General features: G+C 41.1%; 1 long non-coding RNA gene across 1 annotated transcript in view; it reads right to left on the bottom strand.

Moving 5' to 3' along the window:
- Positions 1 to 3,984, bottom strand: part of LOC115371974 (uncharacterized) — a 51,461-nt gene extending 47,477 nt beyond the window's left edge. Inside the window, exon 1 of the long non-coding RNA XR_003929406.1 lies at positions 3,557 to 3,984. This is a non-coding gene — a long non-coding RNA (uncharacterized LOC115371974). The remainder of the gene's footprint in view (positions 1 to 3,556) is intronic.
- Positions 3,985 to 9,637: the final 5,653 nt, after the last annotated feature.

The following is a 9,637-nucleotide window of genomic DNA, read 5'->3' as shown; positions in this document are numbered from 1 at the left end:
AGCCATATTTGATGGCTTTGAAAGGAATTACCTGAAGGAATTACTGTGTGCACTTCTTGCCAGCTGAATAAGACTGATTTGAACCCATGTCGCTGAATGTCCTGTGTCCAAATTGTTTAAAGGACTATACCAGTGGTTTAGCACAATGTCTACAAAATATCATGTTTCTTAGAACTGTGATATTTTCCTCCCTTCTATCGAGCCATTGGTTTCCATCCACGGTATGGATGGTATTCCATCATTGTAATAAAGTCCTCCACATTAGTTTTCCTAAAAGCAGCAGCACTGTTGTGTTTTGTCGACTTGAAATTGGGTGTGAAACGCTCCCTCCTCTAGGGAAAATAGTCTTCACAGAAACATTTGCTTTCCATAGATAATTATCCGTCCTGTGGTTTATGAATGCTGATGACTTTGTTAGCCACAGAGGAAGAACATTGTACGGTGGCTATTTCAACCAAACATTCAGGATTTGAAAATTTGATAATATGTTTTGAAATATTTAATACCCTTGAGAGATTTGCAAATGGTTTGTCGCGATGTAAAATGTGGGGAAATTGTAGTAAACAGGCCAAAAATTCTCAATCACTGGGATGGTCCTTCAGCCTTTTCACATGACAAACAGGTCAACATGGTGTGTCCTTTTTGTGCTGTTATCACATAATGAGGTGAAGAAATGTAGAGCTCACATAATTTTATCTACAACACATAATCTTTATTTCAGAGTTCATGCTCAGTTCTCAAAATATCACGAGGTTGATACAGAGGATGAGGCTGACAGCACAGCCCAACATAATGAGAGAAATTTAAGCCAAGACTGGAGTGTGGATTCTCTCTCCAGCATGAGGATCATGGTTTTGACGGGCAGCTCTGCTGTCTCATGGACACTCAGGAGCTGCCACAGAAGGCTGTCTGGAAACTCATTTGATCAGAGAGTGATGCCAGCTCAACTGGAACTGCTGACACTGAGATACTCCCTCATGTCCACATGGCTGACCGCCTGTACACAGGGCCTTGTCGTACAAACTAGAGTGCATACTTGGAGAGGAAAACCGTATTTTTGAAAGAATAAAAAGGCAAACTACTAAACACATGGACATTTGCCTGCTGTTTTTAATTTTACCACAGAAATGTCACAGCTTTCCAAATATCTCTTCAAACCTGTGTTTGAGATTTAGATTTTCTAAATCATAGATGGAAACAGTAGATGAAATTATATTTATCCATTTCAACTGAAAGCTTGTTAGCCTTCTCTGAGACCCCCCAAAGAAACAGAACATGACATTTTTGGGCGAAATATGGCAGAAACTATGCATGGTTTCACTGGTTTATCCAAGAGACAGAGACATGGGTCAGGCAGCTGAGGCAGCCGTGCCTCAAAGAAGCTGGCAGCCCGAGTGGATGGTGCAGCTGGAAGGCTCGCTTAAAATTCAAAATGGGGAATTACAAAGCAAAGCTTTCGATGTGCAGAGGTGTCACTTAATGCAGGAAAGAGGAGCAGAAACAGCCCTGACAGCAAGACGCCCTGCAGCAACATTATGAAATCCAGATGAGCTGCACTGAGCTACCTGCCCAACTTTTTGAGGCAAGGAAGTCAAATCAGTCTGGAGCAGCTGAGACTAACAGGTAGGAGAAGAAGCAGAAGAAGCAGAGAGCTGCCTCATGCAGAAAACCTTGGCCCTTCATTGTCAAGACATCATGAAGCAAGAGAGTTCTCAGAGAAAGATGGGTTTTTAAACATTTTTATGATGTGGACCCCCAAGTTGACTATCAAGAAGCTGCAAACCCCATGATGAACTGATTTTGCCCTATAGAGACCCTTTCATCACGAGACATATATGGTTTGTGTTCAGTATTAAATACTGGTGAAATGCAGCCCAAACACAAGAAATCTGATCCAGCATCACTGATCTGGCCTTAAAATATGTCATTTTAATCATTATAAATAGAATTTTCTTGTAATTTGTTTGTTCTCTCTCTCTCTCTCTCTCTCTCTCTCTCTCTCTCTCTCTCTCTCTATATATATATATATATATATATATAAATTCTATATAAATACTCGTAATTAATATTATTTATTATTAGGCGAGTATTTTTGCCTATATTAATAATACTTTCGGCAAATAAATACTGTATATTTCTATTTTTTTATATTAATTTTTTTTACTTTTTCTCCATGCTTTTGAAAGAAATCAAGGGAATCTGCTCAGGTTTCAAACAAATAGATTCTTTCAGTGTCATACTTGAACACAGACTGATCATGGTGTGATTAAAAAAAGGAAATGTTCAAATGATCCTTCATATGTTTTCTGCATTCCAACAGTTTCAGTTTCTACAGAATTAAATTACTGTGAAATTAAACTATCCCTCGTTTTTCTGAGTTCCCCCTGGAAGACCCTCAAGGACCCATGGGGTCCCCAGACCACACTTTGAAAACCAGTGTCTCAGAGAACTGGCCTTCCTTTCTCTTGCATTGAACTTTTCTTGTTTGTCTTTAAGTGTCTTTGAGTGTGTGCAACCTTCCACTGCATTACTAACATCAAGTTGTGGACTACTGGCCGACAAACACCACAGATGCTGGCTTTTTACCGCCTTTCACCAGCGGCTGAGCATGAGCAAGACATTTGAGAGGATAAAGTGAAGTAAAAGCTGAAAACATGCTCTGCATGTTTACCTTTTGCACAGAAATAAAAATGGTTCAGGGTTGGCTGAACCAAGCCACGATGATCACTCATACCTGTCTGTCACCATCTGTCTTTAAGTGATTTTCAATGACAATGTGTTCATCCCCAATGGATTTGGGTCAATTTTGATGTACAGAAAAGTCTGCAGAGGCTGAACATTTTGGCAACTGGCAAGATGCCATATCATGTGTTTAGCCAACAGCTAAAAGATATTTCCTGTTGTCCATGTTGGTGTGTTCTTATTCTGACACTATCAAAGGAATTCCATGGCGTGTTTTTTTTTTTTTTTTTTTTTTTTTTTGAAGGGCAACTGTTAGAGCGCCCAGTGTCATTTCACCAGGACTTACACTTCTATAATCTGACCTATAACAGCACCGACTCACTCTCACTCTCACTCTCTCTCTCTCTATACACTGTCCCATTAATTTAATTTAATTTAACATCCCATTAATTTATGCCACCACCCACCAATGCACACTGACAGTGAATAAAAGTGAATAAAAGAAGCATTCATCCACTCAGGGGGGCGACAAATTTTTCGTTTACGTAAAAACACGACTTGGCTGACATACACAAATACTTTTCACATTTCGTCATCTTTAAAACCAGGTCAAACGGTCGACATAATAAGACAACAACAAAACAAGCCAGCAGCAACAGCTGTAAACACCGGCCGCACACGGCTGCTGTCCGTGGTGCTAGTTTTGTCAGCATAAACAATCGCAATAAACAACAACTTCAGTGGACTGACAGCTACAACCGGGCGAACAAGGCCACAACACGCAATATATTCACATCAGAAATAACACACATAGCTACATGCGCACTTCAGTAATCAGGAAAGCCTCCAGAAATAATGTGTGCATTCTACTCACCCTGTTTGTAGAGGAAGGCCATCGTCCTGTCTTCCATGGTGGCGAAGCGGTCAATAACCATGTCGTAGAAATTCCCAATGGCCCTTAGGTTCTCCTCAAACGCTGAAGTTTAGCGTTAGCAGCTAGCCGCTCCGTGCAGACATAACTCTCCTCATTGAAAGTCAAGTCGAAAACCTTTCTTCCTCTCCGTACGCAGGTCAAGCTGCGGCGCTGGCCAGCCGTCACTTTTCATTTTAAGTTGCCGCTGTAGTGGTAGCTTAGTAAAAATAGTTTTTACTAAATACTCCAAATTTCCACCTTCCAGAACTGCACTTGCTAATTTCCTTTTTCTCCTTCTTCTTCGAACTTGCTAATTTTGCTAACGAGTTAGCAAAACCTGTCTATCTCGCTTCATTTGATTACGATGCTATGATTTAATTGTTGTGAGGCCAAGCAGCGCGTGGCTTCCCTTGGCACAGGCCTGACTAATCACAGGTGTGCAGTGCCATGACGGCCTCTCCTGATTGGTTGATTGTTTTGGTTTGGTTTGGTTTTTTTTCACTAAGGGATGCCAACTTGGCCTGGCCTCCTTGTGGACATTGGGGGTCTGTCTCAATCGAAGGGCTAGATGACTACTAGGTCGCAGCCTATGGTGCCCACGTAGGAGGCGTCCGACGGAGGTGCCGATATCAAGTTTACCGGAACTAAAAGTTTAGTGAATTGGGACGGTGTAGCCTGCGGAGGATTCCTACGTCATTATTATCGAGGCTTCCCGAAGCTCATTCGAGTGATGCAGCGTAAAATGCCGATGTAGTTTCGGAGGTGTGTCAGTGAACACCTGTGCATGAAACCAAACGATAAGCAGCTTCAACTCTTTAAATATGGACAACATTGATTCTGTAGTTTTATGTATTTTATTTTATTTTGTCTTCGTGAATATGCAGCAAATTAAGATAATTGTTACACCTCACAAACTGCAACAGACTATCCCAATTAAAGTAATTGTACACATGGCTACATTGTAACATACCTGATGCGCTGATGGTTGCTATGGAAACATCATGCAAAATGCCTATCTAACTCATCTAACTAAACTTGCATTTACAGGCATTGTTCGGATACAGTTAACAGCTAAACCCAATCTATGGTGGTAGTTATAGGCATGAAAACTTATCAAAATGTCATGATATAAACATGAAGACGGTCTAAAACATGCTTCATAATTCCAGCAATGGTAGCTGATCCAGAAATTCAAATGGACCGAAAGGTAACCTGGGAAGTAGGCTGTGATGTCGGCCGTGAAGCATCGTGGAGGTGTATCCTGCAAATTAGTCAAAAATAGGCTGGATCTGTCGGCTGCATTTGAAGGACCCTGCGCAGTAAAATTGAATTGGGACAGCACTTGTCGCGCCACCGTGACGTAAGCAGCCTACAAATACGGCCTCGGTAGCGTACAGCCTTTGAATTGGGACACAGCCACAGTGTGCAGTCACGTTTCCCAGCTCATTCACCACGGAACATGTAGGGGGCGCCATTTTACACATGGTAAAATGCTCAGTAAGGAAGAAATGACGGTAACACGGCACAGAAGTACCTAAACTTTTAAAAGAAGGATTTTATCAAATAACAACAAGGCTACAATCTGAAAAAAAAAAAAAAAAAAAAACAGAGGAAGCCTGCTTTCCCTTGGCCTCCAGCAGAAAATGCCACTGCCATGTTGTCTCCTCTGAGAAATTGATTTAATTTAGCAAAATCCGAAATTCTTCCTCAGGCAAATGCAGACAAGAAACCCTTGTCACAGCGGCCATACTGACATGAAATAGCAGGTAAACACAGCTGGTACCAATGATATCCATAAACGTTCTGTTCCACGGAGACAGGAGAAGCAGAACCTGGTTCTGTTGGACCGAAATGGAGCAGAACCTCAGTCACATGTCAAAGTGGCCACTGTGAAAAAAGTTCAGGAGAACAAACATTTCTTACTAAGGCAGCAAAGGAAGCAAGGAAAAAACTCCACAAGATGGAAGCCACAAAAAATATATACATATTTTATGGGAGAACTTCAGAGAATACAATCACAGAAATATGTTGTTGTTTTTTTTTTTGTTTTTGTTTTTTTTTTGAATGAGTGAGTGATTGTCAGCCAGGACTGAATTTTTTTGTGCATCAACAACAACTCCATTTATAACAGCACATAGCAAAAAAGAAATGAAGACATAATACAGAAAATGCATACATTTTCATAACACTACAATCACAGATGACAAAGTTTCGTGCAGATGTCAGGGCGCTTCAGCGTACATTTGATTTGGAGTTGCTTTCTTCAACTGATTGACACACAAAGGAGTGTTTCAATATGACCATACTGAAACGTGGAACCCTGTATCTCCGGTTTGATGGCAGCTGTACATCATCATTGTGCAACATGAAAATGCAATAAAATAAATAAATAAATAAATAAATAAAATAGGACAATGTGTAGAAAAATAAGTGGAAAATGTGTAGAAAACTAAGGCTGATGCCTTCACACTATGTGTTGACATTTTTTGTCTTGCACCTGGAAGGTTTGGCTAGATGGTTCCACTTTCTCATTTAGCAATAGCCAAGTCTGCCTTTCGTGTGTCAACAACCAACCAAATGCCACCAGACTGCAGCCCAGTTTTCCATAGTATGCGTACAATCTTGCCAATCATGAACAGGCTCATCACGCCATCTAGCCAAGTGCTGCTGGACCCGTCAGAGTCCTGGAATATTGCAATAACATGCTCTATTTCCCACAGACAAACACAGAATGGAGCCAGTGGCCTTGACATGGAAGACAAGTAGCGATGTGGCAGTCATGGGGCTGCTGGATCTGCAACGTTTGACATTACTGAAGGTTCACCGCACTGGGGCACTGGACTAGCATGGAGTGTGTACATATACAAACGCACAACTTTATTTGCGTCTTTAAAGCAATTAAATCCACTCAGGATGTTAAATGTTACAGAGGTTCACCATGTATTCAGATTTCAGAAGCCAGTTTACTGGAATTAGTCGCTAAAAACAGCCTGGAATCTAGAGGGTATTCCTCAAAATGCAATATCTTAGCCAATTTCAGCAGTGTGGGGAAAGTGGTAAAAAAAAAAAAAAAAAAAAAAAAAAAAAAATCCTTTTATTGGTTTTCAAGATTTTGGTCATACTTCTGGGCCTTAGGGTTACAGAACTGTAAACGCTGAAATAACCATAATGCCTCGCCTTACCTCTGCATGACCTACGGCCTTAGGGTCAAGATGTTTTATGGGTCAAATATTGTTTTAGGGTTTCCTGCAATTTTAAGCTGAGCAAAATTTACAAACAAATTTCATTCAGTCAATCCGATCTTCTATCATAATTCAGAGACATGTATACCAAAGGAGAGGTCAGACCCTAACCCTAGCTTATAGTTGAGTTCAGACTGCGTTCTCACTTGAAACGAACCGCACCGTGGTTCACTTGGAACCGGACCAAGTCCCAACTTGTCAAGCAGACTGCGGTTGTTTGGCCTGAACCAGAATTCAAATGCATGCTCTCACCTCTCCAAACAAACCAACCTATCCAAGAAAACGGACCAAACAGAGCATGCGTGAAAGTCACCTTATAGGATTGTGTCAAACAAGACATAAGAAACTCTTCAGTAAAGCAGCTGATGAGCTGTTGGTCAGAATCCGTCGATGGGATAAAAAATAACGGCACAATCAGTCAAGGTTGAAAATTGCCAGAGTTATGCTTAAGGGAAATAAGGCATTTCCATTTTCAGCGGAAGCCTACACCATGAACGGACACTGGACACACAGCCCTGCGTGACAGCTGCTGATCCTTGCCGTGAGCCAGTTTCCTCTACTTTTTACCCCAACCATGTATATTCAAATGCACAACGGCTAGCTGTGCAACGTTATTTAACTCATTTAGGTTAAGCTGAAGATAATTGTAAATTCATGGAACACAACAAGCTCATTATGACATTAATCCCATCACCCAGTGCTTGAGCGACACTTCGACCATGCTTGGAGGTTTTGTAGCTTTGTGGCCTGTTGCCGGAACACACAGTAAGGTTACCAAGTGCTACACACAGTAAGAGCTGATGCCAGGTCAGTTTGTCTGAGCAGGCTCGCCCACCAGAAAGGTGAAAAGGCCAGAGCTATCTTTGGTGAGAAAAAATGACATCAGGACTGCTGGGAATACTGGGAGAAATAACTTGAGTGGCTCCGAGCCATTCTGATATCACACATGAATGCACTGACATACACACTGGTAACAGTTCTCTGACAGCCGCAGCAAGCACATCATCATACACACTCACACACACACACACACACACACACACTGTATATACACTTTGTCAGGACTTTGTCAGAGACAGATACACCCAGGCAGATAATATTTATCGAAAGAAAGAAAGAAAGAAAAAGAAAGAGAGAAACTTTGAAGTTAGATCTGTCTGTTCCAGCTCAGTAGTCATGACTCTCAGCCTCTCGGTACTCTGGGTTCCCAAATTGACAATTTTGTCAAAGTGTTATCCTCAAAGACAAGAGGCTGCTATACGAAGGCCTAGAGAAATGGCTTTCCAAACATTAAACAGGCATTTACACACACATACACACACGTTTGGTTTTTCTGTCTTTGTGGGAACATTATAGCCTACTGGTTGCCATTCATTTCCTGTGGCCTTCCGCAGCTTTTGCCTAATCTTAACCATAACCAACACATACTGACCTAAAACCCTACCCTAATCTAATCCTAATTCTGTAATCCAACTCTAATTCGAACCTTAACCAATGATCTGAAATTTGTCTTTGTATTTGTGAGGACTGGACAAAATGTTTCCCAAAATTGTCCCCACTTTGTTCGTTAAAAATGTGCTCTGGTATCAAGTACAGGAGCAAACACACACAGTAAATTCATGAGATAAAATGAAAAAATAAGTAAATAAATGAATGAATGAGTTGGTTTTTGAAGGCAAACAGAACAGGCTTCTTGTCTAAAATTTGGTTGAAACAACGCCTGTGTGTGTGTGTGTGTGTGTGTGTGTGTCCAACAGGATGTGTGACATGATTGCCAAGGAGAAAAGATGAACAGTTGGCTAGATTTTGCTTGCTTCTCCAACTAATGACAGTTGCTATATTTGCAAAAGGCTGTCATCACAGTCTGTGACCACTACAACTGCTTCTGTAGCACTGTTGAGTGCAGCCTGGTTCTGCAGTGGAGTTGTGTATGTACGCCGGTTACATGTAATATGGAGAAAATGATTCAACTGTGTGTGTGATTGCATGTGTGAGTGGGAATCTTAAATTTTTGCTTGTCGGCAAGTGAGAGGTAGCTGGACTTCATCACCCAGTAATCCTATAAGGTGACAGAAGAGAAGGTAAGATGAAGAGGACCATACCAATGGTTTTTCACGTATAGCATAATATATACAAAATGTATTCACATTTCTGCTAATCTGTACCCAAAGCAAGCAGTCATGTTCTCCTATATCATTTTTCCTCCCTTTTATCCAGACGTTGGTTTCCTTCATTTCACTATGACATGAAAATGAACTTTCAGAGGCTTCAAACTTTCTTCATACCAGTATTCCATCACTATAATAAAGTCGTCCACTTGTGTTTTGATGACTTGAAATTGTGCGGAGTGAAACAGTCTCTCTGCTGGAAAATAGTCCCGGGGAAACATTTGCTTTCCACAGCCAATTATCAGTTCTGTGGTTTATGAATGGTGATGACTCTGTTAACCGCATAAGCAGAAAATTACAAGGTGGATGTTTCAACCAAAAATTCAAAATTGAAAATGGAGGGCTTCGGATTGTATGTTGTGAATTCTTTAGACTTGCAAAAATGGTTTGTTGCAGCGTAAAATGTGGGTCAAACTTTCAAACTGACTGTCCTTTAACAAATCTGGCATGCGGACTGAATCCATTCTTCAGCAGCTGGCTCTCAGAACCTGGGTGTTACAGTAACAGGTAGGTGGCGAAAGCCCTGATTAACATCAAAACAGCTAAGAGGAAGAGATGTTGTATAACAGGTAGCTTTTATTTGAAACAGAATAGAAAGTGAGTGAGGAAGCATAAAAGCAGCCTGGCTCCCT

The sequence above is a fragment of the Myripristis murdjan genome, chromosome 2 (genome assembly GCF_902150065.1).
Source record: "Myripristis murdjan chromosome 2, fMyrMur1.1, whole genome shotgun sequence".
NCBI lineage: Eukaryota > Metazoa > Chordata > Actinopteri > Holocentriformes > Holocentridae > Myripristis > Myripristis murdjan.
The sequence above is the reverse complement of the archived record's forward strand: the minus strand, read 5'-3'. Positions and strand labels throughout refer to the sequence as shown.